The 12555-nt window shown below is 37.0% G+C and overlaps 1 long non-coding RNA gene across 1 annotated transcript in view; it reads left to right on the top strand.

Moving 5' to 3' along the window:
- The window catches only part of LOC134159779 (uncharacterized), a 271155-nt gene that overhangs the window by 73025 nt on the left and 185575 nt on the right, over positions 1-12555 (top strand). The gene's annotated exons all lie outside the window — the stretch shown is intronic.

Consider the following 12555-nt stretch of genomic DNA (forward strand, 5'->3'; position numbering starts at 1 on the left):
TGCTCAAAAATTTTAGATGGTTAGGATTATCAGTCTTGCTCAGAATTGGCATATGCGATGGCATTTGACTTCTTTTTTGAAGTGATCTTTTTCTTTTTAAGTTGTTCTGCTTATGTTGGATAATCAAAGTTAGACTTAGGAACTTCTGTCAGAAATGGGAACAGCTAAGGTTATAGGATTCACCTGGCATAAAGATAAGTAAATTGTAAAGCCCTATCTGGAACATATTCTGAAACAGTGTTCAGGTACTAGCTGAAGTAAGCATCTGTGCTTTTTCCTCTGAGACCTGCCTTTCTTTGTCTGGGTGTGAAGTTTTGGAGGTGTTCTCTTTAGCAGTCTCTTCCATGTCAGCAAAGGTGGAACCATTTCTGAGGTCCCTTACTGCCACTACACCTTGCATTGTACCTTTCAAGCATGGTTTCTGCCCTGCAAGCCAGATGTGAAAGGTGGGTACTGTAACAATCTCACGCTGCTCCAAAAACTGGAATTTATGTCTAGCCTTTTCTTAGTTCTTTCAAGTTCCTTCTTCTCTTCCAGTTTGTCTTTCAGGAGCTGCCTACAGGTTTGATTTGATTTGATTTTTATATGTCGTTTCCCCTAATCTGGACAAAACTTTGCTTTTTCAGTAGTATGAAGACTGGGGAGTGGGTCGAGACCTCGAACAGATAAGGAATGATTTGACATCATCTACCTGGACTTGTGCAAAGCGTTTGACACTGTCTCACATGACATCCTTGTCTCTAAATTGGAGCAACATCAATTTGATGGATGGACCACTCGGTGGATAAAGAACTGGCTGGATGGCCGCACGCAAAGAGTTGTGATCAATGGCTCAATGTCCGGCTGGAGACCAGTAATGAGTGGTGTCCCTCAGGGGTTGGTGTTGGGACCAGTCTTGTTCAACATCTTTGTCGGTGACATGGACAGTGGGATTGAGGGCACCCTCAGCAAGTCTGCCGATGACACCAAGCTGTGTGGTTCAGTTGATACACTGGAGAGAAGGAATGCTGTTCAGAGGGACTTTGACATGCTTGTGAGGTGGGCTGATGCCAACCTTATGGAGTTTAACCATGCCAAGCGCAAGGTCCTACACCTGGGCTGAAGCAATCCCAGGCACAGCTACAGGTTGGGCAAAGAAGAAATTCAAAGCAGCCCTTCAGAGAAGGACTTGGGGGTGTTGGTCGATGAGAAAATGAACATGAGCTGGCTTCAGTGTGCGCTCGCAGCCCAGAAAGCCAACCGTATCCTGGGCTGCATCAAAAGGAACGTGACCAGCAGATCAAAGGAGGTGATCCTGCCCCCCTACTCTGCTCTCGTGAGACCTCACCTGGAGTATTGTGTGCAGTTCTGGTGTCCTCAACATAAAAAGGACATGGAACTGTTGGGACAAGTGCAGAGGAGGGCTACGAGGATGATCGAGGGCTGGAGCACCTCCTGTATGAAGACAGGCTGAGAAAGTTGGGGCTGTTCAGGCTGGAGAACAGAAGGCTGAGTGGAGACCTCATAGCAGCCTTCCAGTGTGTGAAGGGGGCCTATAAGGACGCTGGGAGGGACGCTCCATTAGAGATTGCAGTGATAGGACAAGGGGTAATGGGTTCAAACTTAAACAGGGGAAGTTTATATTGGATATAAGGAGGAAGTTCTTTCCTGTTAGGGTGGTGAGGCACTGGAATGTGTTTCCCAAGGAAGCTGTGAATGCTCCATCCCTGACGATGCTTAAGGCCAGGTTGGATAAAGCTTTGGGTGACATGGTTTAGTGTGAGGTGTCCCTGCCCATGGCAGGGGGGTTGGAACTAGATGATGTTAATGTCCTTTCCAACCCTAACTCTTCTATGATTCTATGAATAGTATTCTATCAAAACCATGGATGTCTAATGCGTGTACAGTCCTGAAGTTTTTGCTGGCAAATACTGTATTGCACTTGCATACTAAGCCTTTGTCTCTTGAGCCTGATCTACTGATTACTAGCCTTTTCACTTTGTCAGTAATATGCAAGCTTTCTCTTAATTCTGCTGTAATTTGCAAGGACACAAAGCGTGCTTGAAATTACTTACCTGACTGCGCTTTGTATGAAGAACTCCATCCTCTCAGCTGTTTTATATTAACAGTGAATTACAGTTCACTTCAATGCAATTAGACCTAATGAGGTGCACATGGAGACTATTGGGCCACCATGTAACCACATTAGATGGACTTACTAGTTGCCATTTTAATCAACTGGTTTGACCTTTGAATGCAAACAAAGCACAAAGAACTTCATGGCCCAGATACCTATTTACTTGACTGCAGGGAGAAATGAGAAAAAATAGCCTCTGATTTAGAAAAGCTGTTTCTTTTGGGAATCTTTTGAAGAGAAATCCATTTTGCAAAAGTGTGGTTATAATGGTTGGTCATAGCATAAACACAGTTAAAATATTACCATAAATATTTTACTTTTTTTTTCTGGTGTGACATATTTTGAAATTTATGTCTTGCATCATTTGCTATTTAGGAACCAAAGGTTAAATTTCATAAGAAAGAAATTTTATCAGATTGCACTGTGGTAATGGCAATGAAGCACAGCCTTATGTAACCTTGTTGAAAGTAGGTGGACTTCCAATGAGACAGTTCTTGTTTAAGTATATTAAATAACTTGTTGTGTATTAGAGAGAATATTTTCACATCATCTGGGATACACTCTTCAAGTCCTTACCAATTGGAACTGCCATTAATGACAAAGAAATTACACAATGTCATAATTTACAGTTTTGAATTTTCATTATGCAGAGGCTATTGATGGGGGAGTTAAATATGGGGTTAAAGCTGAGAGGGATAAGTGTTCTGCTTCCCACAGAAACCTTCCGAGAGCAGCAAAATGAAAAGCAGTAGGACTGTTTCTGCATTTTTTGCATAGATGTAGATCTATTGCTCTCTACATAATTATTGCTCTTTCGTTTATTCCCTGTTTTGCTTCTTGTGGTAGGCCCCCAGAACAAATTCACTTTATATAGAAGGGAGGAGAAAGGAAGGTTTTCAGAGGCCTATGAAGAGTAGCTAGAAAGTATCAGTCAGATTTTTTTCATGGGTAAAACACTCAGGGTTTAGCTTTCCTCGTGCTACTCTTCCTCTTGTAATGTTTGACTTTCTTCCTCCCTGTGTATTTGTGGTATATGTGTGCTAGAAGGCTATATGCTCTTTAGGGCAGAGAGTATCTTTTTCATTTCCAGGAATTTACAGCATGTAGCACAGTGGAAGCCTGGTGGCTGTGTAGAACGTCAAGCCCATTTCTCATTTCGAGTTCCGTTGAGAATCAGTTTTTATATCAGACAGGTAGCCCATGAGACCAAAATTGCCTGTTTTACCTGCCTGCTTGAGACACGTAACAATGAGTGAGATATGGAACTGGGAAGAAGGTTCCCAAGCATGGACTTGACTGAAATGCTGCAACAGCCTGTCCTGTACAAAGGCACATACATATAGAGGCGAGAAAACAAGAGAAAAATAGATAGATGCAGTCTTCAGGAGATGGGAGACATGTCTGTGAAACTCTCTATGTCACAAATATTCACAGGCAGGCTGTAAAAGGTGAGTCGCTCTAATTCCCATTCTGCAGAAGAGTTTGGTTTCTGTCTTACCTTCCAGAATAAATTTTGTATTTGTCTTAATGAAGACTATTAAAAAATAATGATAAATAAACAGGGGAAAGGGAGGTAATTTGGTAATTTTTACAAATTCAAGGTGATTACTAAATTAAGTAAAATACAGTAAATACATATATATTTTTACATACAGGTTGCAGTGGTGGCTTGGCTCGGCTTGGCTGTATGACACATAATATGGATCGGCCCAAAATGTTTGGGAAGTGTACCTACATAATATTTCTATATTCAACCCTTGCTGATTATGGCCTTCTGCCTTGGAGAGTAAATAGTTGCCATTAATGGCTGAAATATTTCTCGTCATTTCCAGGAGACTGAAATGGCTCATTTTTATAAGTCTCTGGTATAGCTGAAAATTATTGTCTTACAACTTTCAGAATAGCTTCTGCACCACCCCTTGTGAGAGGACATGAGTCAGATGTGCAAGCTAACAGGAATCTAGATATGAATTCCTGGTTATGAGTCACACTAAGGAACAATGTCTTGATCCTTGCTTGAAATTGCAAGCATGTAAACTTCCTTTTTCCTATTGTGCTTAGCTTCTAAATGAGAAAAGTCCTTTTGTACTTCAGTTAAAAAAACATCCCATTCAAACCCATCTTCTGTTTCTAGATCAGTGATTTTGCGTTTTCAAAATAAATACCTGGGCACATGGAAAATGTGGAAATCCTGTCAGCTGATAACAGATATAATTATTAACGGATTCTATAGTCCACTGTTAATTGATGAGTGCATGAAGCTTTTTTTGGCACGCTTATGGAACTTTTATACTGGTACCTGCATGTCATACAATCTGTTCTCTATATGGTTACTAAAATATGAACTGATGTTAAGTTTAAACATTTTTCTGTACCTAATGAAGACTGTCTGAAAATGAGTGCATCCTAAATTATATTAACTGGGTGAGAAATACTGGTAGCCTACAGAATAAGCATCTTCAGGATCTATGCTTGCCTCTATGCAATGACTTGAAATGCTGTACCTAGAAGTTATAACCTAGATTACAAATGCTTTCAATTACCTGTTCTATGGATTCTTTAACTGTGCTGTGAAGCAGCTGGAATGGATGACTGCACCAAAATTGATCTCCTCTAATGTTGCCTTTTCTATACAGTTGAAATACATTACTGTTTTGGTATAACTGTACTTGACCTTCTTCTGTTATTTTCCTACTGAGAAGTAAAATGCAAGTGAATATAGAGTAAGTATTCCTTTGTGTGGACTGGGTTGAGATGTAAGCTTGTAAAGGATTTAAGGGTAAACAGGCAACCTGAAATGCACATTGACTTGACTTGTATTTGAACTCCCTTCCTTTTTCTTTCCAAAGGTTGGTTGATGTCAAAGGCCATCTGTTTCCTGTAGTGCAGAGACACGTAGACATTGAGAGAACAAAATTTTAATATGTTCAGTAAACTGCAATTTAAATGTTTGTTTCAAGAATCTGAATAGTTTCAACATTGGAATTTTTAGTGCACTGATTTTCTGCTTGTTTGCATTTTAAGGTCTGAGTGTTGTGATATATCTCAAAGTAATGAAGTATGGCACAGTCTCACTATGCCTGTACTGGGGCCATTTCAGGCTTGTTGAAGATACCCAAATCTCAGATACCATTTGAGTGAGGGACATGGATCTGGTGTGAACCATATCACTCCTTAGGAGGACTTTCTTAGTATAAGGTAAGGAGTGTTCAACTGAACCTCCTACCATTTTGTTTCACAGGTGTATATAATAAACAGCCTTTGTGTTACAGCTAGCTGTTTTACTCTAGAAGGCTTGGCCATTTTGAGAATCCAGGTCATTAACCTCTCAGTTTCACATCAGCTGAGATGTTCTTCGATCTGAATGGAGCTGTTCCTATATTTAAATATGCTGTGTTAAATTTTGAACTCTCAAGAAACAAACTTCAGAGGAAGTATGTCTGATACCATATCAAGTACCAACTACAGCCATGAAATAACTTTATGAATATGGTGTTAAACTAGATTAGTTTACTTATGCTTGATTTAACTTTGTAGAGTGCACTGGGGCACTAGAAAATCAAAACGGCTGATTTGAAACTAAATCAGCAGAGGAGAAATTCAATGATGAAAGTGGATCTTGCACTGCTTATATTAAAACAAATCTTACCAAAGCCATGAAGAAATCCTGGGACACTCTGCTTCATTAAGATAAACAAGAACAGAGCCTCCTTTTTTTTAGTCTGAGCTAACAGATCTATCTAATGCATATACCACTCTGACACACTATTGCTTTAGTAACTTTTACAACATAGAAGACCAAGGACACTTTTAAAGTACTGATAGTGTTACTTTAAAAGATGGAGGATTTTGTTCTGCTGTTTTTATTTGCTTTGGGGAAGTTGCCATTGCCTATCTGTTTCATTTCCATTTATAGACCTATATAGAGTATATGACAACATTTTAAAGGGAAAATTTTGTTAAAAGTTATAGAGTAATATGAAGTAATTGCTAGGTCATCTTTGTGTCTTAAAAGTTTAAATCTCACAGGTGAAAGATTTTCTATTGTTACAGAAATATGTTTCTCAATAAATTTCTATGATTAAAGATACTGCACTTAAGCTTCTTGTATCTTGGCTGCTTTCACTGTTTTGATTAGAATTAGAGAATTTTTAGTATTGCTGAAGTGCAAAGTAGTGGTGCACATTTACTGATTATTATATATCCTTTATTGGCAGATATGATTTAATTTTTCATATTCCTTATCTAATATTTGAGGCTAAGCTAAAATTTTCAAAAGAAAATATTGTCCTCTTAGACAGTTAAAGTGATTTTACGTCATCTGTATAAAATGTAACCTGTCACTGAGCTTCACCATTAATGTTAAAACATTTTACTCATATGCAACGTAAAACTGTATAATTAAATAATATGGATAATGGATGGAAAATTTGCCAGAATTGCTATTGTTCTGGTGCTGTTATTTGTTATGCTGTTTGTTTGGTGGGTTTTCTGTGTGGAAATAATAATACAGAATAATACTTCAGGAGCATTTGCAGAGCAGCAGCATTTTGGCTTCAAACCCAATTAGAACAAAAAGCACAATAACACATTATAATATAAATCTGACATGTAGTTTTCCTTCAGGAGATATTCAGTTTTTAGTTTTAAACAAGTCCCTTAGAAGCTTTAGGGTTCTTAGGATGCCTAGAGTCAATTTTGAACAATTTTGCAACTTACTACAGGGAATCTTAATTCAAATTCAACAAAACACTGAAAGAGGTAGTGCTTTGGGGTACTTAACTTCCTCAAAGGACCATCAGTGTGAAACCTCAGGTGGGGAGAAACAACATGTAAATAAAATATGTCAATCTGAAAACATAGTAAATACCAAGAATAGCTCTCTTCTTAGGGAAGAAAAATTGTGTTTCACATTGTCAGGACATATAACTATTCACTGTGATAGAAAACAAAATTACTAAAATGCATTGTTTCACTGTGAGAGTGGGATAAAAGTCTTCTATATTAGAAGAGATTGAATTATTAGTTGCAAATACCAGATCTAACTCCCAGATTCTTATTTGAGAGACATTCTGCCAAATGTTGCCTTCAAGTCTTTGTTCCCCAAGGAAGTGCTTCCTTTAGTACTTCCAAAGAAAGTACTTAATGATATGGATGGATAATTTTCATTTTTGTGGGTTTTTAGCATTGGATGCTAATGATGGCATGTGACTCATTGCTTAAGTTACATTGTGGTGTTCTGATCTGTGACAAACAGTATGACAGCTTTTTAAGCTAGAAGACCACAAATGATGTATTGAGAGCTCTCATGATTAATTTAGGCAGAAAAAAAAAAAATTAAAAAATAAATCCCTGTCACTTGCAGACGCTGTTGGTGGTATTGAATGTTTGGCTGTATGCTCATGATTAACAAATTATTTCACACTGAAATTAGTAGTAGAACCACCTCACTAGATGTATCTAGAGAGCTGAGCACCATATTTTTATTAATATTCAATAGTCCTACTCTTCTGTGAATGCTGCTCTTTCAATTTAATTCTCCAAAAGATATGTAAATATCACACAGTCATCTTCTTCTACTTCCATTAGCAGATTTGGGTTTCTGAACTTATCACATTAATTGTGGTGATCTAGTTACATAATAGAATACATTTGATGTATGAAGAGTTTTGAAAATAACATATTTCATCAGGAGGTACCAGAAAACAGCTATTCGGTCCCAAAATTTCTATTATCTATGCCATGGTACAGTTGGTGACACTGGCACGTCATACATGTAAGAATTTAGACTAGCTTAATGTTATTACTTTTTTAACTGTGTACTCCAATTACTCTTATGCATATTATAATATCTTTGTATATTAATCCTAGTTGAAAAGCCTTTAGATGCTTACTGAGATTCGTAATATCTCTTTTCTTATTGTTGACTGCCTTGATAAGTCTAGACATTAACAAAGGCATCATAATATAAACTAAAAATGTGATTTTAATTCTGTTTAATTTGCTGAACTGCAAATTGCAACAAAGATAGATATGATAGAAATATGATAGAAAGGTAGATTTAGACTAGATAAAAGGAAGAAATTGTTTACGATTTGGGTCGTGAAACACTGGAACAGGTTATCCAGTGAGGTGGTAGGTGCCCCATCCTGAGAAACATTCAAGGCCAGGCTGGATGGGGCTCTACACAACCTGATCTAGTTGAAGATGTCTCTCTCATCACAGGGAGTTGTACTAGATTACCTTTAATGGTCCCTTTCAACTCAAATTATGCTACAATTCTGTATGCAGGGGTTTGAATTCCTCTGTTCTGGAAGAACAGGAATAAAAGTGGGCTTCTGGGGGGTGAGGGTGTGGAGAAGCCTCTGTATTAATCAAATACACTCACTAACTTTTTATTTCACTGTACAGCAGGCCTGTGTCATTACTAAAAATATTACAAGAACAAGGAGTATAGCTTAAAAAATATGAACCTTCTGCCTGACCCTTGCAGTATCGATTTTGTGCTGTGTATTAAGGTAACTGTTGTGATTTTCATTTGTCCACAGGGCACTGGTGTTAATTTTTCCTTGAAAATTATTATATCTCAAGGTCCTTTCAAAATTACTTTGACTATTTAAAAAAAAAAAAGTCTTTAAGTTTACATATCCTCTATCTGATCTGAGAAAGTTATTTTGAATGATTTGTACATTTCTGAACAAAATAGATGTAATTTTTAGAATAAAGCTCTTAATAACTTTCTCTGACAATGTATAACAGAACATGTATATAGACAAGACCAGTCATAAGTACAGCAGAAGGTATTGCTCCTGGGAAGCATTAGCAGGGAAAACGGTAACACCTGTGGTATCTTATCACCATAGCACAGCACTGTAAGGTCAAAACATTTGTCCCATGTTGCTTTCCCTATTTTCTTCAGTTTGACATGCTGCTCTAAAAAGATGCAGACTTGCTGTCACCTTCCCAGTAGATCAAGTTGTTGATGTTGAATATTTTCAGCCCCTTCAGGGCAAAAGTACTAGGCTGGCAGTCTTGCCAGTGAGCCAGATGAGCGCTCAGTATATTGTATAGTCACTTTCCTGCCTCCATCTAGTGCTGACTGAATAACATCAAGAGTAGGAAACATGGTTGTGCATAGTCCTCTCACTTTTTTTCCTTCCCTAATGCAGCATGGCACAATGGATAAGCATGTGTGCTGAGAATAGTCGTTGTGCTGCTTTGCCAGTTGTTTTCTGCCTTGCTTTTTATCCTTTGCGCTCACACATCATTCTGTAAACTTCTAGAAAAAGGGTGTCCTTTGATACTGTACAATCTCAGATATCAAGTTGCTTTTCATTCCAGTTATAATCTGGCCTTAACTGCTCTGGAAATACACTGATAATTCCTTATCTTGATGAACAGTGTGCTGCAACATCTCTTAGAATGAGAAAAATACCACTCTAATGTAAAAGAAAAAAACTGACCAGCACAATACATGGCTACCATACATAGGTTGGGTAGAGCTTTGGTATCTCACTTAAGGGAAAGAAATTTATAAAAGAAATCAATGGCTAGGATTAACCTGAAATATGCAGGTCTGGCTCATACTTGACAAGATGCTAAGCTTCAGTTTTTATTTTGAGCTTTATTCGTTTTAACGTGAACATACATCTCTAAATCAATATAATCTTTTAAAATCTAATATAATAGTAACAATCTGAAAAAGGTTAAAAACAAAGCAAAACTCAGTGCTTAACCAAAACTCCAAAGTCTCTTCAGTCACTTGCTGGGCCACTTAAACTTCTCTTGTTTTAATGACGCTCTGTTATGATTATTTTAGATAATGATAGCTCTCTTTAAGGGAAATTCAGGTTTTGTTGATCTGTGTTTCCCTATTAGAATTGGTTTTCATTTCATTAAACTCTTTACTTGGAACTTTGATATCAAGAAAATCTCCTGACAGCAAATGAGGCTGGGGAATGGAAACCTAAGTACTAAATATAAGGCTCATGCTTCCATGGAAGGTGATTTTACATTATTTTGAGTATACTGATGGAATCTAAAGCCAGATCAGGCCAATGTTTAATAGGTATAGGAGTTTTATAGTAGTGATCATTAATCCATTACTTGTAAATTTTGCTTAATATTTTGCTTTACTATTCAGGCTTTAGCTCTTTATACTACTATTCTTTATAATGAATCTGTTAACTGCTTGAGGCATTAGGCTGCAGGATCAGATTGCCTGACATGCTCCCTTTATTTTGGATCTTCATTCTAGGAGAAATGGAAAATGCTGATCTCTTGGAGCAGCTCAGCCTTTAGAGGGTTTGTGAACTCTTGGGGAAATGAAGGGTTCTGGAGTACCTTACATTTAATGAAGGAATTGCATCCATCAGTTTGGTGGGACTTAGGTAGCTAACTGTGTCAGTAACAAGATCATTGTACAAAAGATGACCACCACATTAGAAATGTGTGTGTGTATATAGCTGACAGTTTCTGAAGGGCAGATGCAGATATGAAGTAGACAAAAATAACTCTGGGTGCCACAATGTAGAAAAGGATGGAATACAAGATGAAGGTATCTTGATTCTGCTTCAGGGACTGGGTAACTGAAAGATACATGCTAACTTTTAGGTGCCTAAGCTTCTTATAGGGTCAGATTTTCAAATGTGGCAAATGGATATTTAAGATTTATGACAATATTTCTGATCCCTCAAGAGCAGATGGAAAAGACAAGGGTATACATGAGAGATTTTGGGATGGCTAGCAATATAAAGATCTTTGTTTTCTAAAGTTAATGCTAGTAGATTAATATTTAGATTAATATTGACTAGACCTTTGTTTTGTCTTATTGCAGTAGTAAACAGAATACTACTCCTGTACTGTTTATTAAAAAAGAATAAATAGGCACATGATCACCATGAAACAAAGAATAATTGACAGAAGTCTAGTGAGCTCAGCTTTAAAGAAACAGGGAGCATGAAATACCATGGCCAACATAAGCATGAAGAACAGGTGCCTTATTCTTTACATTTAATTCAGTTATGGCTTACAACAAAACTTTTTATTGATCCTGCATCCTCCCAAAAATCAAAAGGCAGGTCAGTGTGGTTTTGAGAACTATCCACTTAGCTCCAGTCACATTCAACCTTCAAGAAAGTTTGATAGCTGCAGTGCAGTAAATAGCTGCAAAAAATACCCAACCCTGACTATCATGGGTACAATTAGAGTGCTACAAACCAACTAGAATAAAAATGCTTTTAACCTCATTTTTGTTGGAAGTGGCCATGGAAGTTTCTTAATGTCCTCTGGAAGGATGTTTCCATCTCAGGTACAGTGTCCACCCTAGTGGAATTATTGAATAAGTCAGTGTAGCTTAATCAAATATAAAAATGGATAAGAAAATAATGAAAGTTACAATATTGGATTCATACAACTTTATTTATTTATTTGTTTGTTTATTTATTTATTTATTTTAAATCCTTGAGGGACCAGCCTCAAGGAATAGTTTGGCCAACCTAAAGTTGCAGAAAATAGTACAGAAAAATGAGTGGGTTTTGTTTTTTTTTGTGGGTTTTTTTTTTTGTTTTTATTTTCTTTGAAAAGCATCTGTTCTGTACAGACAAATGATATACCTTAAAAGAAAAATAACAACATTACCTCTGCAGTTTTGTTTGGTCTGAAAGCAACTTAGTATGTGGAACACTTAATTTGTCAAGACATTCTGGCAGCTTTCATCAAAAGTCCAGTATAAACTTTACCAGTTTGACTCATTAAATTGAAAATGGGCTTAGAAAAGGTCACAGGGAATTAGAGGTTACAGAGCAAATAATCAAAGCAATTAGCTATAACTTGAGTCTTCTGAGCTGCCTAAAAGAGAAAGCAGACCTGACCTTGTCAAAGAGAAAAGGATATTAAAATTACATACCAAGAAGTAATCTAGAAAGCTTATTACAACTACGTACAGCATTGGAAAAGTTTGGGTTTTTTTTGTTGTTGCTTTGGTTTGGTTTCTTTTCTTAGAAAAAGAAAAAAAAAAGGAGGGGGGAAAAAAAAAGAAGAAAAAGAACTAAGCCAATAAACCCTCCCAGACTCCAAAGACTTGACATTGCCCTATTCCTGTACTAAGCTCCCTATCTGTTTTAAATGTTTCTGATTCACAGTGAGGATTCATATGCTTATTTATATTGTGACTGTAGATACATTAAAGTCTCAGGGTCTGATCCTTCTCAGGTACTGTATTGTAAATCAGAAATAACTCCATTGAACTTAATTGAGTTATGTCAGTGTAAAAGTGATGTGAGAGGAGAAACAGGCCATTAACGTCCAGATGAATTTTGATTAAAATAATCCATTCTCTGAAACCTGAAAATGTATACCAAGTTCTTAAATTCTTTTTCTCTTAATGTACATTCACATAAAATTCTTCTTGTAGCAGTTAGCCATTTCTCTGGGTTTTA

This window comes from Pezoporus occidentalis, unplaced genomic scaffold (genome assembly GCF_034315485.1).
Source record: "Pezoporus occidentalis ecotype Australia unplaced genomic scaffold, CSIRO_AGI_Poc_V1 ctg151, whole genome shotgun sequence".
Taxonomy (NCBI): Eukaryota; Metazoa; Chordata; class Aves; order Psittaciformes; family Psittacidae; genus Pezoporus; species Pezoporus occidentalis.